This window comes from Papio anubis, chromosome 1, assembly GCF_008728515.1.
Source record: "Papio anubis isolate 15944 chromosome 1, Panubis1.0, whole genome shotgun sequence".
Lineage (NCBI taxonomy): Eukaryota > Metazoa > Chordata > Mammalia > Primates > Cercopithecidae > Papio > Papio anubis.
The window spans coordinates 191,068,969-191,092,935 of NC_044976.1; the positions used below are offsets into that span (position 1 = coordinate 191,068,969).

At 37.2% G+C, this 23,967-nt stretch overlaps 1 pseudogene; it reads right to left on the reverse strand.

Moving 5' to 3' along the window:
• Positions 1–3,827: 3,827 nt before the first annotated feature.
• LOC116273739 lies at positions 3,828–5,394 on the reverse strand (annotated as a pseudogene).
• Positions 5,395–23,967: the final 18,573 nt, after the last annotated feature.

The window sequence follows — 23,967 nt, forward strand, 5'->3', positions numbered from 1 at the left end:
CTCCAAAATTAAGAAGTCAAAATATCAATTTTTTCAGATTTGATAAATTTTAACAAAATTAAATTTTTATTGAAAATGCATCTTTTTTCTTTTAAGTTCAGGGGTACATGTGCATGTGTTTTATATGGGTGAACTCAGGTCATGGGAGTTTGTTGGACAAATGATTTCATCACTCAGATATGAAACCTAGTACCCACTGGTTATTTTCTCTGATCCTCTTCTCCCTCACACCCTCCATTCTCAGTTAGGTCCCACTGTCTGTTGATGCCCTTTTTGTGTCCATGTGTTCTCAGCATTTAGTTCCCACTTATAAGTGAGAACATGCAGTATTTGGTTTTCTGTTCCTGAGTTAGTTTGTTAAGAATAATGGCCACCAGCTTCATCCATGTACTTGCAAAGAACAGGATTTCATTCTTTTTTATGGCTCCATGGTGTATGTGTGCCACATTTTCTTTATCCAGGCTATCATTAATGGGCATTTAGGTGATTTAGGTGGATTCCATGCTTTTGCTCTTGTGAATAGTGCTGCAATGAACATACACATACATGTGTCTTTATGGCAGAATGATTTATATTCCTTTGGGTATACACCTAGCAATGGGATTCCTGGGTTGAATGGCAGTGCTGTTTTTAGCTCTTTGAGGAATCTCAACACTGCTTTCCACAATGTTTGAACTGATTTACGCTCCCACCAGCAGTGTATAATCATTTCCTTTTCTCTGCAAACTCACCAGTATCTGTTATTTTTTGACTGTTTATTAATAGCCATTCTGACTAATGTGAGATGGTATCTCATTGTGGTTTGATTTGCATTTATCTAATGATCAGTGATGTTGAGCTTTTCTTCATATCCTTGTTGACCACATGTATGTCTTCTTTTGAAAAGTATCTATTCATGTCCTTTGCCATGGGGTTTTCTTAATGGATTTTTTTTCCTGTAAATTTGTTTATTTGTTTAAGTTATCTATAAATGTTGGATATTAGACCTTTGTTGGATACATAGTTTGCAAAAATTTTCTCCCATTCTGTAGGTTGTTTGTTTACTCTGATGATAGTTTCTTTTTCTGCACAGAAACTCTTTAAATTTGATTTGACTTGTCAATTTTTGGTTTGTTTGCAATTGCTTTTGGTGTATTCATCATGAAATCTGTGTTCATTCCTATGTCCAGACTGGTATTGCCTAGGTTGTCTTCCAGGGTTTTTATAGTTTTGGGTTTTACATTTAAGACTTTATCGATCTTGAGTTGATTTTTGTCTATGGTGTAAGGCAGACATCCAGTTTCAATCTTCTGCATATGACTAGCCAGTTTTCCCAGCACCATTTACTGAATAGGGAGTCTTTTCTTCATTGCTTGTTTTTGTCAGCTTTGTTGAAGATTAGATGGTCATAGGGGTGTGGCCTCATTTCTGGGCTCTCTATTCTGTTCCATTGGTCTGTGTGCCTGTTTTTGTACCAGTACCATACTGTTTTGGTTACTATGGCCCTGCAGTGTAGTTTGAAGTCAAGTGGCATGATGTCTCCAGCTTTGCTCTTTTTGCTTGGATTGCCTTGGTTATTTGGGCTCTTTTTTGGTTCCATATGAATTTTAAAATAACTTGTTCTAGTTCTGTGAAGAATGTCATTGGTAGTTTGGTAGGAATAACATTGAATCTATAAGTTGCTTTGGGCAGTATGGCCATTTTGATAATATTGATTCTTCCTATGCATGAGTATGGGATGTTTTTCCATTTGTTTATATTATCTGTGATTTCTTTGAGCAACGTTTCGTAGTTCTCATTGTACAGATCTTTCACTTCATTGGTTAGCTCTATTCTTTGGTATTTTATTATATTTGTGGCAACTGTGAATGGGATTGCCTTCCTGGTTTGACTCTTGACTTGACTGTTGTTGTATAGGAATGCTAGTGATTTTTGTGCATTGATTTTGTATCTGAAATCTTGCAGGTGTTGTTTATCAGCTGAAGGGGCTTTTGGCCATAGACTATAGGGTTTTCTGATACAGAAACATGTCATCTACAAACAGGGATAATTTGACTTGCTTTCTTCCTATTTGGATGACTTTATTTGTTTCTTTTGCCTGATTGCTCTGGCTAGGACTTCCAGTACTATGTTCAATAGGAGTTGTGAGAGAGGGCATCCTTGTCTTATGCCAGTTTTCAAGGGGAATACTTCCAGCTTCTGCCCATTCAGTATGATGTTGCCTGTAGGTTTCCCATAGATAGTGCTTATTATTTTGAGGTATGTTCTTGGAAATGCATTTTTAATAAGATAGATGGGGCTTAATATTTTTGATTAGTAATGTGTTTCTGGATAAACAACTTACTACTTTAATGAGACAGGGTTCACCATAAATTCTATTATAATTTGTTTTATTATGTAGATACTGATAGACATTTCTTATACTATGGGAAATGGAAGTTTTATGATAGTATACCTATACATGTACTTATATTTATTAATGTACATGCCAAAGTTCTATATCATTCATCATCAAAAATTATTTTTAGTGCTATATGAGCTAACAACTTGATTGTTTCCCTCAATTTTGTTGAAAACAGAGAAGTGAAATTTAATTTGCAAATATATTTATTATCCAAAAGCAGTCCTTTCCTGAATATCACATTAATATTTAAAATCCCTTTGTTTGAAGCCATAAATATTTTTGTCTCCCAGAAAAATATATCACAATACCCTGAATAGGTAAGAAAGAGGTATGCCCTTCTTTTGAAAAGTAAGGAAAGGAAAACTGTGAAAAGGGTGGTGGGAAAGTAATACTCTCCCCTCCAAAACAGGTGCTTTGTCAGACAGATCAGTCTGAGGACCAAGTATATGTCAAAGTCAAAGATCTGGAGGTTTATTCCTTTAGTCTATTTCAGGCATAGTATCCCTGAGAAGCTCTTCACATGCCATTCAGAGTATGTGTATCTTAGTTTGAATAGTAGAATAAAATTTGGAAAGGCTTAGAAACAAGACCCAGCTCGACACAGCAATAGCAAAATCTTACATTTGCATAAGAAGTTGTAGTTTACAAACTGTGTTTATATTCACTACCTCAATTCTCTCCCTCAACAATCACGTGGGATGATTAAGGCAGAGTTATAGGACAAGAAAAAGAGTTTTTCAATGTAGAAAAATGTTGTCTTTAAAAATGTTTTAGCAACAATGTTTAAAAAATTTATTCTTTCCTTTCTTCTCCTCTGTATTCAGACTCTATTATCCACTAATCTTCACCCAAACAGACTTTGAAAGAAATTTGCATAGTGACATTTCACTACTTCCGTATTGAGGTTCCATTTAGTCCTAAGCTACGTACACATAAAAATTTCATCTAAAATTAATGCTAACATAATGGGGAAAATGTATGCTTAATCTATCTCCAGATTAATGCCATCATGCCTGTCTAATTTAGAACTTCCCTGTTCCAAACATCTTTCTTCACCTCTTACTATAAGTATTACAACTATGTCTGGAAGCAAAAAAAAAAAAAAATTAACATTTATTTTAGGTTCAGGGGTACATGTGCACGATATGCAAGTTAGCTACCTAGGTAAACTTGTTTCATGGGAGTTTGTTGTACAGACTATTTCCTCACCCGTGTATTAAGCCTAGTACGCATTAGTTATTTTTCCTGATCCTCTCCCTCCTCTCACCCTCTGAAATGCCCTAGTGTGGGTTGTTCCCCTCTATGTGTCCATGTGTTCTCATAATTTAGCTCCCACTTATGAGTGAGAACATGCAGTATTTGGTTTTCTGTTTCTGCGTTAGTTTGCTGAAGATAATGGCCTCCATCTCCATCCATGTCCCTGCAAAGGACATGATCTCATTCTTTTTTTATAGCTGCATAGTATTCCATGGTGTATATGTACCACATTTTCTTTACCCAGTATATCAATCTAAATGCACTTTTAGATATTGTGGGAAATATCTACTCAAGACCTTTGGATGACAGAGATTTTTGAGGTTGTTTCCACGCATACTGCTCTGGTGTTTATGATAATCCTGGCACACAGCAGATGTTCAGTTATACTTGCTGAGTGAGTCTATGAATGCATAATTCAATGTCCTTCTTCCATCAAGACCATACAATGAATACACACAGCCCAGGGTGACATTTAAGACTGAGCCTGAAGAATTTTCAAGACCTGGATAGGCAGGGATGGGGAGAGAAGGGCATTTCAGGAGAAGGAACTACACATGCAAAGTCTCAGAGTCACAGAGGCTTGGTCCAGTGGATGTGGGAAGACATTGGATGATGCAGGGAGAAGAGGGATCAGGAGCAGAGTCTAGCAGGGGACCGACCCTGCAAGGCCTTCAGTCCAGGCTGTGGCATTTGCCCTTCATCCTCCAGCAATGGAGAGGAAACATGGCCATTCAGATTGTGGAGGAACTGGACAAGCAGGCATCTGGAAGCACAGTCTGGAGGCCTGAGGGATTAGCCTGTGACAGTGTTTGCAGCCTCCACACCCACTGCTGCCCTCACCACCTTCCTCCTGTAGAAACTGACACTGAGGAAGATGAAGCAGATACAGAGAAGCAGGGTCTTCACAGCTCCCTCCCTGGTGGCTACCAGAACCACATCCTTCATGGGCCCTGATTTTTTGGAGGAAATATGAGATGAGGCCAATTCAGTTGCTGCATTGTCATGGGAAATGCTGATAACAAAGTACCTAGAGGCATAAACCACGCAGAGTTGGATGGTCCACCATGCACTCACGCCTGTTCTGGAGAAGTCTATGCAGCAATTGTGGTAGGTGTCGTGGTCCTGAGGTCTGAGTGTGAGGTTGAGCACTGAGAAATGGGAGGTTGTTGTTCCAGTTCCTTGGGAGGACAGGGCCTCCCCCATCCAGGAGAAAGAAGGGGTTAGGCATTCCTCAAAAACCCAGTTAAACACACAGATGACTGTCACTGGCTTCCCATGCTCTAGGGCCTTGGGGATGTAGACATCAGGCTTCTGAGTCAGGGCTGTCAGTTCCAGAAAGAATGTATTCATGAAATTATATCTCACAAAGCTTCCTCTCTTCACTTGAAAGGAGTACACTGCCGTATCCTCCATCTGCACATCTCTGATCACCAAGGAGCAACTGTGGTAGTGGGGATCCCCAGTGAGCTGGAATCGGCCCTAGGTACTTATTTGCACTACTTATTTTGAGTTGTTTTTTGCCACTAGAGCACTCATGTTTGTGTCGGTCCCTCCTTTGAACCAGTGGCCACGGGCGGGGGTAGACTCGTCCAGCCCCTCAGTGGGTAGGAGAAGGAGCAGGTCACAGAGACACACAGTCCCTCCTGCACCATCTCTGACTCCTGCACTTGCAGCCAGAATCTCCCATCCAGAGCCTGAGACCTGCTCAGCAGCAAAGACAGCAGCAGCAGCAAAGGAGGTACAGCGACCTGCCTGAGACAGGCCTATTCCCTGGCTGTGCTGTGAGTGACTCAGGAAGCTGGAGGCAGAAGTGGAAGTCGAAGGTGGGAGCTGAGCCCTGGGGCCTTGCCCACTAGTCCTCCCGGCTCTCCTGGGACCCAGCCTGTGAGCTGGTCCTTCCAGAGCCCTGTCTGGCACAGGAAGCAAAAATTTATTCAATAAGAAAACTTGAGGGTAAATGTCTATGCAGTAAATCTGGTTTTTCCTCAATGAATGGACCTGGCTTTCATGAATGTTTATAGATAATTGTATCTTGTTTTTCAATGTACTCCACATTGAGATATACCAGTCAGAACTGATCATAAAAGTTGTGGACTTTGACAAAAGTATGTATAGGCACACATCAAAATATAACCTATCAAATAAATTACACTTGTGCTAGTCTTGCACTGGTTGATTTTTGTGATGTGAAAGACCATGTGTCTAGGAGCTCATTACATGCAATTCAAACCTTCAGCACCATGGTCAGCATCTACTTTGCCCATAAGTTTCAGAAAAGGCCGGTCATGAATATCAGGTTTCATTGGATTTCAGAGGTTAAGGAGCCTTTAAGTCAACCAATCTACCACCCATTGAATTCCTGCATTTTTCTCTACTGTCATCCAGACTCTGCCTTAGGTGGTCAGCATCATCTTATGGTTACAGTAACAGGTATAGTTCATTTGATTAATGCCATTTACATGAATGAAACACGGAGGCTAAAGCAGCCCTACAGCTCAGAAAGAAATGTTTATTATAGATAAATTGTTTATTCCAGATAAAATGTTTATTCTAGACATAAAATTTTATTTTAGCATCCAGCATATACTGGTACATTTGGCTTACTGACTTTATTTACTACAACAACCCTTCATTGAGTGTAATGCAAACTTTTTCTAGGAATTGAAATGGGATGAAAATCAAATATAAGGAAGACAAAATCCTTTATCTCAAAGAATTCATACTTAAGTAGGAGATAGAGACAAGAATATAACAACTTATAATATCACAATAAAGTCTACAGTCTAAACATATGTGCTGGGACAGCATAGAAGAAGCAATTAATTATATTTAGAGTGGCAATTACTAGGAGAGGTGACATTGAAAAATAAGTCAACATTTTAAAGGGAGATAAGCAACAGAAGAAAACCAGAGAGAGTAAACTATATGGACTAAGTCACAGAATAGCAAAAATACATAGTGTTTTGAATTTTCTCATATGGGATTGTCAAATAACTCGCAATGAATAGATCTTTGGAGTTCCCAAGATGCTTAATAGCAGCAGCAAAAAGTAATAGAAGGTAGTGGTGTACTTAACATGATTTAACCAGAACTGCAAAGTCCTATGCCCTTCAAAATATGTCTTTTCTATGCAGGAGTTTTTGTGTCTAAAATTATAAAATTCATTCCTTTAGTATATACTTAATAACATCTTAGTGTTAGTGACTGAACCAGACATATTCTTAACCACGAGAGAGGACTGCTGTAAAAGCATGACAACCATGGAATAGGTACTGCAAGTTAGGAAAGGAGGTTGTAGCAAAAGAGTACAAGAGACACACTTCATATTTCTGCCTAGTTGCAAACCCTAAATATACATCTGGCATATAAAATACATTAAGCATCAAAATCCAGTAGTCAATAAACATTTATTGGGTACACACTGTGTCAGAAATTCTCCAATAAATGAATAAAACACACATTCTTTCCTTGAAGAGCTACACTCAACTGGGAAGGATAGATGGTAAAAGGGTAATTTCAGTATGGTGTGGCATGTGCTCTGACAAAGATTTTAAAAAGAATTCTGTGGATACTTTAACTGTCAAGAGGCTTGAGGAATGCTTCATGGAGGAGAAAATAGTAAAGCTAATTTTTTGAGTAGTGTTTAAAGGAAAATAAAGAGGACAGTATATTCTAGGCAAAGAAAATAGCATAAGCAAATGCACAGAGTTTTAAAATAGCATCTTTCATATGGAGAACAATATGCGGGAACATACACATAAAAATATATCTAGATACACAGTTTAAATGTGGGGCATCCTGAAACATGAAGAAATTCAGGATACTGTTTTATTGCCAATAATAATTGCTTTGGTACAGTGATCTAGAAATTTTAGCTTGAAAATTTGTTGGGAAGCATTTCTAAATCAAACTTAATACCACATTTATTGATTTAATTATTTCAATACGTATTTATTAAGCTAGCTACTAGGAAAAATCCAGAGAAAACAGGAATTGGAAATATCAAATTACAAAATTATTTTAGATTTCAAGAATGGCAGAATGGCAGTATCTGTATAGAAAAATGTATGTTATTCAACTAACGGGCAAAAAAACACGTAGCATCATAATGACAGGATCAAATTCACATATAACAATATTAACTTTAAATGTAAATGGACTAAATTCCCCAATTAAAAGACACAGACTGGCAAATTGGATAAAGAATCAAGACCCATCAGCGTGCTGTATTCAGGAGACCCATCTCACATGCAAAGACACACATAGGCTCAAAATAAAGGGATGGAGGAAAATTTACCAAGCAAATGGAAAACAAAAAAAGGCAGGAGTTGCAATCCCAATCGCTGATAAAACAGACTCAGATAAAACCAGCAAAGATCAAAAGAGACAAAGAAGGGCATTGCATAGTGGTAAAGGAATCAATGCAGCAAGAAAAGCTAACTATCCTAAACATATATGCACCCAATAAAGGAGCACCCAGATTCATAAAGTTCTTAGAGACCTACAAAGAGACTTAGACTACCACACAATAATAGGAGATTTTAACACCCCACTGTCAATATTAGACAGATCAACAAGACAGAAAATTAACAAGGATATTCAGGACTTGAACTCAGCTCTGGACCAAGCAGACCTAATAGACATCTATAGAACTCTTCACCCCAAATTAACAGAATATACATTTTTCTAAGTGCCACATGGCACTTATTCTAAAATTGACTACATAATTGGAAATACAACACTCCTCAGCAAATGTAAAAGAATGGAAATCATAACAGTCTCTCAGACCACAGTGCAATCAAATTAGAACTCAGGAATAAGAAACTCACTCAAAACTGCACAACTACATGGAAACTGAACAACTTGCTCCTAAATGACTACTGGGTAAATAATGAAATTAAGGCAGAAATAAAGATGTTCTTTGAAACCAATGAGAATAAAGACACAAAGTACCAGAATCTCTGGGACACATTTAAAGCAGTTTGTAGAGGGAAATTTATAGCATTAAATGCCCACAAGAGAAAGCAGGAAAGATCTAAAATTGACATCTAACATCGAAATTAAAAGAACTAGAGAAGCAACAGCAAACAAATTCAAAATCTAGCAGAAGACAAAAAATAACTAAGATCAGAGCAGAACTGAAGGAGAGACATAAAAAAAAATCCTTCAAAAAAATCAATGAATCCAGGAGCTGGTTTTCAGAAAAGATCAACAAAATAGACCGCTAGCCAGACTAACAAAGAAGAAAAGAGAGAAAAGAATCAAATGAGAAAAGAATCAAATAGACGCAATAAAAAATGATATAGGGGATATCACCCCTGATCCCACAGAAATACTAACTACCATCAGAGAATACTATAAACAGCTGTACACACATAAACTAGAAAATCTAGAAGAAATGGATACATTCCTGGACACATACACCTTTCCAAGACTAAACCAGGAAGAAGTTGAATCCCTGAATAAACCAATAACAAGTTCTGAAATTGAGGCAGTATTTAATAGCCTACCAACCAAAGAAAGCCCAGGACCAGACGGATTCACAGGTGAATTCTCACAGAGATACAAAGAGGACTGGTACCATTCTTTCTGAAACTATTCCAAATAATAGAAAAAGAGAGAATCCTCCCTAACTCATTTTATGAGGCCAGCACCATCCTGATACCAAAATCTGGCAGACACAAAACAAAAAAATAAAATTTCAGGTCAATATCCTTAATGAACATTGATGCAAAAATCCTCAATAAAATACTGGCAAACTGAATCCAGCAGAACATCAAAAAGCTTATCCACCACGATCAAGTTGGCTTCATATCTGGGATGCAAGGCTGGTTCAACATCAATAAATGTAATCTATCACAAAAACAGAACCAATCACAAAAACCACATAGATGCAGAAAAGGCCTTTGACAAAATTCAACACCCCTCATGCTAAAAACTCTCAATAAATTGGGTATTGATGGAACGTATCTCAAAATAATAAGAGCTATTTATGAAAAACATACAGCCAGTATCATACTGAATGGGCAAAAACTGGATGCATTCCCTTTGAAAACTGGCACAAGACAAGGATGGCCTCTCTCACCACACCTATTCAACATAGTGTTGGAAGTTCTGGCCAGGGCAATCAGGCAAGAGAAAGAAATAAAGGTATTCAAATATGAAGACAGGAAGTCAAATTGTCTCTGTTTGCAGATGACGTGATCATATATTTAGAAAACCCCATCGTCATCCCAGCACTTTGGGAGGCCGAGACGGGCGGATCACGAGGTCGGGAGATCGAGACCATCCTGGCTAACACGGTGAAACCCCGTCTCTACTAAAAAAATACAAAAAACTAGCCGGGCGAGGTGGCGGGCGCCTGTAGTCCCAGCTACTCGGGAGGCTGAGGCAGGAGAATGGCGTGAACCCGGGAGGCGGAGCTTGCAGTGAGCTGAGATCCGGCCACTGCACTCTAGCCTGGGCGACAGAGCGAGACTCCGTCTCAAAAAAAAAAAAAAAGAAAACCCCATCGTCTCAGCCAAAAATATCCTTAAGCTGATAAGCAACTTCAGCAAAGTCTCAGGATACAAGATCAATGTGCAAAAATCACAAGCATTCCTATACACCAATAACAGACAGAGAGCCAAATCATGAGTGAACTCTCACTCAAAATTGCTACTAAGAGAATAAAATAGCTAGGAATCCAACTTACAAGGGATGTGAAGGACCTCTTCAATGAGAACTACAAACCACTGCACAAGGATTTAAGAGAGGGCACAAACAAGTGGAAAAACATGCCACACTCATGGATACGAAGAATCAATATAGTGAAACTGTCCATACTGCCCAAAGTAATTTATAGATTCAAAGCTATCCCCATCAAACTACCACTGACTTTCTTCCCAGAATTGGAAAAAATACTTTAAACTTCATATGGAACAAAAAAAAAAAGAGCCCTCATAACCAAGACAATCCTGGGCAAGAAGAACAAAGCTGGAGGGGTCATGCTACCGGACTTCAAGCTATACTACAAGTCTACAGTAACCAAAACAGCATGGTACTGGTAACAAAACAGATATGTAGACCAATGGAACACAACAGAGGCCTCAGAAATAACACCACACATCTACAACCATCTGATCTTTGACAAACCTGACACAAACAAGCAATGGGGAAAAGATTCCCTATTTAATAAATGTTGGGAAAACTGGCTAGTCATATGCAGAAAACTGAAACTGGAACACTTCCTTATACCTTATACAAAAATCAACTCAAGATGGATCAAAGGCTTAAACATAAGACCTAAGACCATAAAAGTCCTAGAAGAAAACCTGGGCAATACCATTCAGGACATAGATATGGGCAAAGACTTCATGTCTAAAGCACCAATAGCAATGGCAACAAAACCCAAAATTGACAAATGGGATCTAATTAAAGTAAAGAGCTGCACAGCACAAGAAACTATCATCAAAGTGAACAGGTAACCTACAGAATGGGAGAAAAAGTTTGCAATCTATGCATCTGACAAATGATTAATATCCAGAATCTACAAGGAACGTCAACAAATTTACAAGAAAAAAAAACAAACAACGTCATCAAAAAGGGTATGGCCAAAGGGTATGAGCAGAAACTTCAAAAAAGAGGACATTTATGCAGCCAACAGACATATGAAAAAATGCTCATCATCACTGGTCATTAGAGAAATACAAATCAAAACCGCAATGGGATACCATCTCAAGCCAGTTAGAATGGCAATCATTAAAAAGTCAGGAAACAACAGTTGCTGGAAAGGATGTGGAGAAATAGGAATGCTTTTACACTGTTGGTGGGAGTGTAAATTAGTTCAACCATTGTGGAAGACAGTGTGGCGATTCCTCAAGGATCTAGAACTAGAAATACCATTTGACTGAGCAATCCCATTACTGGGTATATACCCAAAGGATTATAAATCATTCTACTATGAAGACACATGCACACATATGTTTATTGTGGCACTACTCACAATAGCAAAAACTTGGAGCCAACCCAAATGTCCAACAATAATAGACTGGATAAAGAAAATGTGGCACATACACACCATGGAATAGTATGCAGCCATAAAAAAGGATGAGTTCATGTCCTTTGCAGGGACATGGATGAAGCTGGAAACCATCATTCTCAGCAAACTATCACAAGAACAGAAAACTAAACACCACGTCCTGTTACTCATAAGTGGGAGTTGAACAATGAGAACACATAGACATAGGGAGGGGACCATCATGCACTGGGGCCTGTCAGAAGGTGGGGGGCTAGGGGAAGGATAGCATTAGAAGAAATACCTAATGTAGGTGACAGGTGGATGGGTGCAGCAAACCAGCATGTCACATGTATACCTATGTAACAAAACTGCACGTTCTGCACATGTACCCCAGAACTTAATGTATAATAAAAATAAAAAGAAAAATGTATGTCATTTTAAGCCCAGCTTTATTAAAGATTGATTATTCTTTTATTAATTAAATATGTGAGAAGTGATTCTGTAAATTGCGAATCACTGTGATAAATGCACTCCATAAGTAGTTGTATCTTTATTAAAGAGCTTTCTTGGTTTAATGCAAGGCCTAAGTTTAATGAATAAATGGCATCCAAACATTGGCAAAAGAATAATCAAATAAATGGGGTCAAGTACTTTGATCTCAGCGAGAAAAGATACTTGTGAAAGGCCGAATTCAACTTAATTTAGTGTGTATCTACTGAATACCAGGATAAAACATCAAAGGGCTTGAGAAATACATAGTCTATCTAGGGAGGCAGTTATAAACAACATGAGTTGTGATGAGCTACAAAAACAAAGACAAAAAAAGCAATTAATTTTATTTGAGAAACTGAAAGGTTAAGAACATTTTCATAGTAATGACATTAAAAGCTGAGTTTAAAATGAGTCCATCAAGTAAACAAATTTAGGAGGAAGAAGCAAATTCACAGAAGTTTAAAGTGCATTCTATTTGGGAAATGGCAAGTAATGTGGAGTGACTAAAGCTATCCCACACAGGGTTTTGGTTGATGAGGTGATCTGACATACTGAGTTTGGACTTCATTCTGTAGGTAACAGGAATCCATTAAGAGTTCTGAAACAGGAGTGTAATAGCCAAGTTTGTGTTATAGAAAGAAATGCTTGTCAACAGCAGAAGATAGAGTTTCAGGAGAGAGAGGTGGAGGAATCATGCAGAAGGTAATTGAAATTACTGAGGTTGGTTACAGCTCACTAACAGGCATTGTTTCTTTTTTTCCTGTGACTGCACCTATGGTTCTCCCTTTACTCCCTTTGCCCTGACATTCCCCTCAAGACCATGAGCTCAGAGTACCTAGTGCTTTCCCAGTCAAAGAAAATTTATTGTCCATTAGACTATAAAACTAATGAGAGTAGGGTCCGGGCCAATCTTATTCGCCATCAAATTCCTAGTGCCTGGCATATAAAAAGTTCTCAATTAATGCTTTTTGGATGAATAAATGAAATTAGAGGTGTTATGAGTAGAGCAGAAAGAAAGTGAAAACAAAGAGAAATTTGAGAGTAAGTCAAAGGAGGAGCTGCTAGTAACTGGTGGCAGCATCTAGGAAATATTATTTCAAAAGAACCGTGGCGTAAGAATCTAGAAGGACTGGATGACTGGCTTGAAGTTCTAGTGATTAGCATAGGAAGGCAATTTTAAGTTGAATTGAATTTTTTTTTACCTAATGCTCACCAAAAAGGAGTTTGTTTTGTTTCAGTTTGGGTTTTATAAAATTTTTAAAATTATTTTTTAATTTTTTGTGGGTACCCAGTAGGTGTATGTATTTATGGGGAACATGAGATGTTTTGATACAGGCATGCAATGTGAAATAAGCACATCATAGAGAATGGGGAATCCGTCCCCTCAAGCATTTATCCTTTGAGTTACAAACAATCCAGTTACACTCAAGTTATTTTAGTATATACATTTAAGTTATTATTGACTATAGTCACTCTATTGTGTTGTCAAATAGTAGGTCTTATTCATTCTATCTTTTTGTCCCCATTAACCACCCCCACACCTCCCCCAGGCCCCCACTACCCTTCCCAACCTCTGGCAAGCCATCTGAGAAAAGAATCTAAGAGACAGTCTAACAGATGTAGATGGCCAGAATATAATTTACTGTAAAAAAAAAAAAAAAAATGCCAAGTGGAACAAAACTGGCCTCTAAAAAATATGTGTATTTGTAAAATGCCTCTCCGTATTTCAGCTAGAATTCTGAGATTTTCATACTAGAGTGTGAAGCTAGGCTGACAGTGTGAGGAATAAGATAATTTTTCTGGAAAGATTTAAAAGATTTATTTTTAGAAAGAAAGAAAATTTGACACCAGAGGCCCTTTTGCCCTAATGTGCAATGGAAAGAATCAGCTGCAAAAGCCTTTCTAAAAGCTGAGATTCAACTCTTGAAACCTGAAAAGTTAACATCAGGGTCTCAGGTGACATAAATTTACTTCTCATCCTGCAATATCAATTTCATAAATACAAATAATAAAATTGTTTACTTAAAATTCAATGCAATAATTATTTTCGAGCAGTTAACATGATTCAGCCCTTTGGTAGAGTTTGGGAAGAAATGCGGGGTAGTATTTTCCTCATTTTCAAATGTAAAAATATTGTTGTAGTCATTTGGAATGTTTATGCCCTCCAAAAATTTGTATGTTAAAGCCCTCACCCCCCAAGTGGGTGTTTTTAGAGATGGGGCCTCTAGGGAAGTGATTAAAGTTAGATGGAGCCCTGATCCTATGAGATTAGTGTACTTACCAGAAACATCAGCGAGCTCCCTCTTCTTCTTTCTCCTCATGCTCATACACCAAGAAAAAGACATGTTAGGACACAGTGAAAAGGCAGCCATCTACAAATGAGGAGAGCCCTCACTGGGAACAGACCATGCCAGACCTTGATCTGGGACTTTTTACCTCCAATACTATGAGAAAATAAATCTCCATCCTTTAAACCTATCACAGTGTGGTATTTTGTAGAGCAGCCTGAGGAGACTAATACAACTTTTAAGTAATTGAATCAGGACATGTGTTCAAGTCTTCTGACTTCAAATTTCAAGCTTTCCTTACAGCGCCAAGTATTTTAAAATCTAGGGATCCAGTTATAAAAGAAAAATGTATGTGAAATGAAGAGAAAATTACAACAAATGAGAAAATATTCAATTAAATATAATCAAATTCAGAGAGAGGAGTTATTATTTAAGAAGATTTTATAGAGGACTTAAGGATTGGTAGGACTTTGGATGGATGGTAAGGAGATGGTTGGGTGGAGATAGTGGAGAAAATATACAAGAAAGGACAGAAATGAGCTTGGAAGATTGGGCAAAGGGGTCTTACATTTTATGGGGGGATTGGGATCTGAAGAATGATTAGTAAAGTAGGCCTAGTCATGGGCTTGAAATGGTAGCAGAGCCTGGAGCAGCTCCAGCAGGAAAAGTATCTCACAGTTGAACTCATCTCCACTCCTGAGGCAGCAGTGGAGACTGGGTTGGGTCTGTCAGGATGGAATATCTTCACCATAAAGTCCAGGAGCTAAGATGGTACTTAACTACCTCTAGACCAAAGTACTCCTCTGGGATTGGAGTTTTACAGGAGTACACCTCACCAAAAAGGGCTGTGTAAGCATGTCCATTAATAGAGTCTCAAAGGACTTTAAGAATCGAAACGAAGATGGGTAGAGAGAGGCCAGGAGTCTATGATAGAGAAGAGTGCCAAAGTGTGCTAAAATATACCTAGGATTTGTTTTAATCAGGCATGATGAGGCCAATAGATCAGGAAATTATTCCATTGAAAAGATAGTTTATTACAGTTTCCAAGAGGAAGGAACATGCCATGTGACATAGGGCCACATGGGGAAGTAGCCACTCAGTTGGGAGGCAGAAGGAAAGAAGGGGAAAATATGGACCAGGGCCTGTATTAGGTTTCTGTGGGAAGCAATGGGTGAGGTAGGGTAGGTACACTGAGCAAGCTTAGGATTGGACGATTTGAATAATTTCAAAGGGCTCTGGCATCTAGGGTGGTATTCAGTTGTCTGGTACCTGGTCCTCAGGTAATTTAAGGCAGGGGAGTATTGGTTTGGTGTATGAGAATTTGAGAAAGGAGGTTAGTGAGAGTCTGAGCTCTGGTTGATTGACTTGCATATCAAAAGCATGCTCACAGGCAAGTTGCTTGCAATGTCTAGGAATCAGCAAACCTGGGAGGGGCAGTTCCTCCCTAAGTCCCCATGACCTCCCAAGATGTCAAACCATTGTAAAACATAGGAAATAAAAAACACAATTAATACACAAAGCACTATCCAAAATGTATAGAATAAAAGAGTGAAATAAAAGGATAGGTAAGGAGCCAGGAGGCAATATCAACCTGATACCTGGATCTCAAAATATTTGACTTAGCCACTTAGATTCAGATATAGAGCTAGATAATGATAGATAGCTATATAGATGATAGCTAGATAGCTAAATGATGATAGAATATAGCTAGATAGATAGATAGATAGATAGATAGATAGATAGATAGATAGATAGAGACAGATACATACATACATACATATATACATACATAAGCTTTTCTCCTTTTTGTCTTAAGAAGGCCACAGCATTACCAGGTTGAGTTTGGAGACAGCCCTTAGGTTGTTAGGTAAAATAAAGATAGATTCAAATAACTGCACTTTTAGAAATTTATGAAGTCTTCTTGGTCTAAGTATATTATACCAGGTCTGATAATTTACCAAATCATGCCCCTATGGGTTGAAACAATTACAGTTATTATATTCAGGTATCAGCTTACTTAACTTTCCATTTCTGGCCCAGTAACTTTTAATTTTGAACATATATTTAAAACAGACATGGTTTTAAATCACATTTCATTAATGGGCTGTTTTAAATGAGTTTCTTTGTGTAAGTAATGCTACTTTGTGCTTGATTTGTTCAAAAGCTATTTAAAATCCCTTGAACCTCAAATGTATGACTAGGTCTTAATGCCACTCTCATTTACGGAAATACATGTAAAGAAGCCAAAATATTTCATCTCATTCTTTCTTTTCAGTTTGCTCCCCCAAAGGGACCTAATTGTGCTTCTTTAACACAAAGTGACAGTTTTTGATACAGGTTTATTTAATTTTTAAAACATTCTTAGAACAATCAAACATGAGCGTTAATGAGAAACATATGTGCCATTCCAAATATTCTGGAAATAAATGCAAAGCAGTGTTCCAATCAACATGGGGTCAGGTTTCCTGGCCTGCTCGTGCACATGCAAAATCAGAGAGTGAGAGTAGGTGTGCAACCGTTCATGAATAAGTGTGTTTGTGTGTCTCCTGTGTGTTTGTCTGTGTGTCTTCTGCTGCAGCTCTCAGCAGCCTAGAGAAGCAATCTTTTACATGTACCAAGACACACTCCAGGATATTAACACTCTATCATTTCCAAGATCCTCTGTTCACACCAGCTCCAGAGTAAACACCGTGAAAGAAGGAGCCTCAAGCTGCTAAAAAGCACACAAAGCAACAAGCAGTTCCAAACAGTTCTAACAGTTCCAAATCTCATAAAAATGGAAAATGTTTCAAGAACAACTGCCCGTTTGTTCAGAGAATGCCCACAGTGCAGGAGGGTAAATAAAACTTAGTACCTGTTAGATTTATAGGCAAATAACCATTATCTACTACGTGTAGATGAGTGAAGGATAATTTTATGCAAACCACAATAAGTAAATTCAAACAGTATAAACTAAGCCTGCACAGTTAGAGCAGGAAGTTCAAGGGGGAAAGAAATAAGGAAATGGCATTTTCTGTGTGGTATATCACCAACCTGGGCAATCCATTACAGAGTCAAAAGCTGGAACAGGATTTTATAAAGGGATTGGCTGGAAATAGAATCCCTTAGGTTTTGTGTGGCGATTTCATACCTTAAGCAAAACTCTGCTCCCTAAGATCTAATTTCTAATTAATCTTTTGTAGAAGATTATGGAGAATTAGTAAATTGTAGTTTCTACGTTACAGGGTATACAGTATAAATTATTTGGGAGCCTACAAAGTGCATTCAACTTTTGAATGAATCAGTTTCAATCAAGTATTATCAGGAGCCAAGCTTCCTAACTAATGGAGCTTCGGATTTTGTGGACTTGTGTCTCAAAGCTGAACAGTTAACTAGTAGTTTTATAAGATTTTTCAAAAGCAGGGCATTTGACTTTGCCCAAACTTTAAAATATCTTTAAATTCTGTGGATTTTAAATTCAGAAGTGAAGTCAAGCTTTTTCAGGTTCAGATTTCATTTACTTTTTGTCAAATATTGTTTCCTGGGTGGCGATAGAAGGTTTTTTAAAAAGAGAGAAGGCAATTAAAGGATTATATATAATGCCTATAAGTGGATTCATTGAACTAGGGGCATCAATTTATTTCTAACATGTCATGTTTTGATGAGGCATGTGTCAAAGAATTTGACATTTGTGGATTTTATTAGAAAAGTATATGAGCTTAACAGCAAAGAAGAAAATGTTCTTAGAGCAAGACAGGTGTAGGTTTTAGTGAAACTAATTTTGTTTCAATAGTTCTGTTGAATTAAAAACCCCAGTGATTTCACAGTATGGGGTAGAAGTATAGCACATTTAATGAATTTGCAGAGGCTTTGAAGTCAGAAATAACTGGGTTTAAATATGGGCTCTGGAGAAAGGGCAGGAGAATTGAAAGCAAGGAAGGAAGAGAAGAAGGACTGGGAAAAGTGAGGGAAGGAAGGAGAAAGGAAAGAGCATGCATTAATCAGTTTTCTGCAACAGACACTAATTAAGGTGCTTTACTTACAATTATCGCCTGCTGCTTGCTGTGGAATATTGGGCAAATAACTTTAATTCCCTGGGCTTCAGGTTTCTCATCTATAAAAAGATTAACTGTTGTAGTCTCCTGGGAAGATGACAGTGGCAGCATAGTTTCTTGTTTCTTCCCAGATCACCACATTAAAAAGAGCAAGCAACTAGACAGCAAAACCAAAATTCCAACAAATCTGTGTAACAGGATACAATGCAAACCTCAAAATACAAATGGATAGAAACAAACTACTAACAACCACAAGACTTGTATGTCACTGGCATCTGTGTGGGAAAAATCAGGGGGAAGTAACAAGGCATTTGATGGTCCTGAGAACAAAAGAACTAAAAACATCCAACAGATAATCCTTGGAAAGTACAACAGGTGAATCTGAGAAGAATGGCTGAAACTGAGCAGAGTTTGTTCACTCAACAAATTTGCACTGAGTGTTAATTATCTGCTAATTTGCAGCAGCTCTGCAGCAGTTTATTCTCTAGGAGCTCTCAAACCTGATCCACCAGAGTTTCTTTCCAGGACAGGGCTCCATATTGAAGAGAAACTCCTCAGACTAGAAGCATAATTTAGCAGGAAAGAGGTAATAGACAATATTTTCTTTCCGTCTTTCAAAGGAAAAAAAAATACAGATAAAAGTGGCAAAGGGGAACAAAGCTAGGGAATTTCAGAAAGCAAGATGCTATGTTTTTTAAGACTAAACACAAACAGCAGAAGAGGAGGGTCTGTGAAGTTAGAAAAGCTGCTATTTTCTAAACATTCAGGAAAAGTAATTTGATAAAAAATAAACAGTTAAGTATATCAAGGTCAAATCTCATACAATCACAATGAAATCACACCAGAAGGACATAAAGAGAGAGAAAGAAAGATCAAAACTGCAAAATATTATCTCAAAAGAAGCCAAACTATATAAAATGATACACAATATGAAATGGTATTGAAAACTCAGAAATAAGCTGATACAACTCAAGAAAGAATTAGAAATTTAAAATCATTTACAAATGTAACCTATATTACAACATGAATGAATAAATGTCAAAAAACTATTAAAAACAGAAAGTCAAAAGAAGAAAAAAATTAAATCATAAAGAAATGAAGAATTAAAAATAATTTAAGAGAAAATGACAAATATTAAAGATAAGCAAAGAAAATCCAACATATCAGTAATTCTGTCTGTGATGAAAACTCAAGCAAGAAAACAGAATACTAAAAGCTATATTTCAAGAAAATTTTCCTGAAATAAGAAAAAGGATGTGAATCTATATATTGAAAGAATGCACCATGTAACTGAATCATCCATGCAGAATAACTGACATTAAAACATATTCTAGTAAAATTATTGAACTTTTTTAAGGAGTGAAAAAAAATCTTTGGTCTTCTAGACAAAAAAAAACAAAAACAAAAAAACATATGATTATAAGGGAAAGGAAACTAAATTGTCAAGACTCTTAAACAGCAACACTTTATGCCAGAAAAAAAATAGAGTAGCATATTTAAGGTACTTCAGTAAAGAAAATGTGAGCTGTGGATTTTATAACCAGTTAATGCGATCTTCAAATATAAAAAGCACAGACAACTATTATCCACATGAAAGACCTCAAGAAATATTATTCCTCTGAGTACTTCCTAAGGAATAAACTAGAGAATGAGCTTCAGACAACCAAAATGATCACAGAGACATTGCAAAAATACTGGTGGCCTTGACCATTAGTGGTTGCTGACAACCAAAAAGAAGTAAACATCAGTTACTCCGTGTTGCCTGAGAAAATAATACACCACTTCTTATATTACTCAAATCATCATACTTGAGTCTAATTGAGCTGTTGGATTCAGCTGATGATTAGCATAAAACACATATTTGCAAGAAAAATATAATAAACTCCATCATAAGCATGCAATCAGCACATCCAGAATTTGGGAACATTATGGGTCAAATAGAGTTGGTTCTTAAACAGATCTATTCTAAGGAAAACAAAGGACTAGAGGAGAAATATTTAAATTAAAAGAGACTTAACAGACATATCAAGATTTTTTAAAGGAGCAAAATTAAACTATAATTTCTAGAGCTACACCATGGGTTTTAACCTAAAGTAAAACAGAGATGTGACTGGTATCAAAGTCAGGATAGTGATTACTTTTGAAGAGATGAAAGGGGTTAACATTGGGAGGGGCACATGGAGGTGCTTCTGGGGTGGCTGATACAGTTCTATGTCTTGATCTGGTTACTAACTTATAAAAATTCACTAACTTTGCATCTGACTTGTGTGGTTTTCTGTATTAGTGTTTTACTTTATAATAAAAAGGTAAAAGTAAAATACAATTTTATAAAAAATAAACTAAGCACTGATAACTTGTACAAACTATCTCTGCTTTCTCATCAGTAAAATATGGATAATTTTCCCTCTTACAATTTTGTTTCTGTTAGTGCCTATCCCATACTATGCCATCAAAAAATATTTCTCCCCTTTTCCTCCATACAAGTATATAGAATTTGTTAATGCAATAAAGCATATTATTCTTGAGCCAGCAGAAACCAATAGAATAGAAACAAAGTAAATGTATACTACAGTATTGTAGAAGTAAATAGAAAGCCACCATGCAATCTTTCCTCTTGTTAACTACTATATCCATGAGGAATACTATCATTTAAGAGAAAAAATGCAAAAGCCCCAATTTCTGTATAATCTTCACTCTATTGGCCTGCATGCAACACCTTAAATGCAGACCTACTGCTATATTACAAAATACCAGAAAATTTCCATTTATTTGATTATTTCTCTTCTCTATAAATGTTCATTCAAAACTTATTTAGTGAGCACTTTCTGTAGTCTGCTTTGTTTTGTTTTTCTTTGCTTTGAATACATTGACCAGCAAAATAGAATAGAATGTGTTCCTTTAGTTTGTAATTGACTTCCTAGTTCAGACTTTTCTTATTTGTTCAATTTTATGGTATTATAAATGCAAATGAACTGGCAGCAAAATCACCTTGGAATCAATCCTAACCCAATATCTCAAGGTCTGAAAACAAAAAGTATTCTGGAATCTATGAGAATATTTTAATAAGGTAAAATAAAACCAACTTTGCTAAAAATGTTTATGCTGTGAATGCTTCCTTAGTTCATAAGAAATAATTTTCATCAGCATATCCATTTGGTTACGGTGGAAATTCTTTGATAAGTTTCAGTCAAGAGACCATTTAAAGAGAAACACACATCACCATACCCTGAGGAGAACTAATGTCAATAAATGTCTTCAAATGTGAGGAGGACAAGCAGCATTTTGTTTACTTTGTTTTGTTTTTTTGATAGTATACTAGCATATTTTATTCAGAGCAATGTTGACACCCTCTCAAATGTCTGACTCATTTGGAAAGAAAAATTCATACACCAATGAGAAGGATAGGCAGGAAGAGGACTGAGTTGCAAGTACCAGCATTTTATTTTCTACCTCTCCCTTTTAAAACTAAAATAAAATAGGCAGTTTGAACAAGGTAATGAGGTGTGAACTAAAAATGACTTTTAAATGTTTCTAACAATCAAGGAAAGATTCTGATTTATTTCCACCATTTCTCATGATCAGAATGCTCTAAGCAACACAACCAGTGATGACAATATTTAAGAGACATGGGTTGGGGAGAAAATTTCCAAAGTTGCCGACAATTCTATTTCCAATATGCAGGTATTTCTATAACACATGTGCTATTGGAAGGAAAGGAAGGAAGGAAGGAAGGAAGGAAGGAAGGAAGGAAGGAAGGAAGAGGGAAAAGGGAAGGAGGGAGGGAAGAGAACACAAGGTGGGCGGTGAGGCCTCAAGCCTGTAATCCCAGCACTTTGGGAGGCCGAGGCGGGCAGATCCACGGTGGGGGTGGGGCAGCCCTGGTTAATATGAGTGAAACCCGTCTCTACTAAAAGTACAAAACTGGCAGACAGGTGGCGAAGGGCCTGTAGTCAGCTACTTGGGAGGCTGAGGCAGGAGAATGCGTGAACCGGGGAGGCAGGCTTGTAGTATGAGGCTGAGATCTGGCCACTCCAGCCACAAATTAAATGAAACTCCGTCTCAAAAAAAAGAAAAGAAAAGAACACAAAAGGTAAAATTTTTAAAGTCAAATTTTTAAAATGATGTGATTTAATTTTGGCCCCATACTTAAAAAGCTGAAATTATGTCACCCATTGAAACAAAATATATTTCAACCCTGGAAGCATAGATTCATATTTTGTATCCAACTTCAAAGTTATTATTGCCAGTTGGCGGTTACCAGGAACTAATCTGGAATGAACTGGCAGCTCTGGTTCTGAGGATATGTCACAAACACTTTTGTTATGGTAATACCTTTTCTTAAAGAGGTGAAGAAGGAGCTCCTAAGATTGTGCAGGAAACCCTGGATGCTTATATAAAGCCATTGCCTGAATTTATTCCATCCTGTCAAATGATCTTTGGGGGTACTACTTTAGCTCTAAATTGTGCCTGAAATGCATAATATGCACCAAACATGTGTATTGAATGAGAGATCTGATCCCCTTCATATCTGTAACTCAAATGAAATGTCTATCACTGTGAGTTTATGAGTTGTGAGTTTATAAATTGAAAAGAGATGAAATGCCATCTTCTTTATAAGAACAAAATTAATAGATAAGAACAGTTGAAAATTGGGAACAAAATAAACTTGACTAGGGATTAGCTGTGTGTGGGAAATATGGCTGAGATGTCAATTACATGCTCCCTGATTGCCTATTCTTAGATTTGTAACTCCTGTAGGATAAGATCTGTATCTTATGCTTCTTATAGCGTCAGTAATTAGGAGAGTGCCTTGTTGCTACTCGGCATTAAGTATCTAACAATTCCACAGTCATCTCATCTCCTTGATTTCTATAGAGATACATCATAGCTCTACCACAGAATATATGACTTTAAATTTCACTTATCTGTTCACTTTGTGTGTATCCCCACTGAATTTGGGTACAACTATTCAAGTCAAAAATTGTGTCTATTCATTTTTCCACACCCAAATCTAAAGCAATACCTGCTCATAAATTTTGTTTAAATTAATAAATACAGCTGATATGGCTGGATGCACTCAGATGATAGTCCTTCCTCACCATGCTGTGTACATCTCTGCACAGGAATACACATGAAAGCATAACAGTAGCTATGCTCTCCTGCAAGGAACTTCCACTTGAACATATATGTATAAATCCACATATACAAATTCACAAATATAGATGTGTGCGTGTGCACATATGGGTGTAAGTGACTAAATACACCTCTATTATTCATACTTAATAACACATTCATTTGACTGTATGTCTTTAAGGTTCATCAGTTTGCATGACTATTTTCTCAAAGTGTTATTCAGACTATAAGAGAATCTGGTGAAAGAAAAAAAGCACAGGAATTCATTATTCATTATCCTAGCAGGCCACGCCCCACTCCTGATCCTAGGAGCAACCCAATGATGTCATAGTTATTGTCTTATGTCATACTAGTTGAAACAGTGGTTACCACCACCAGGAA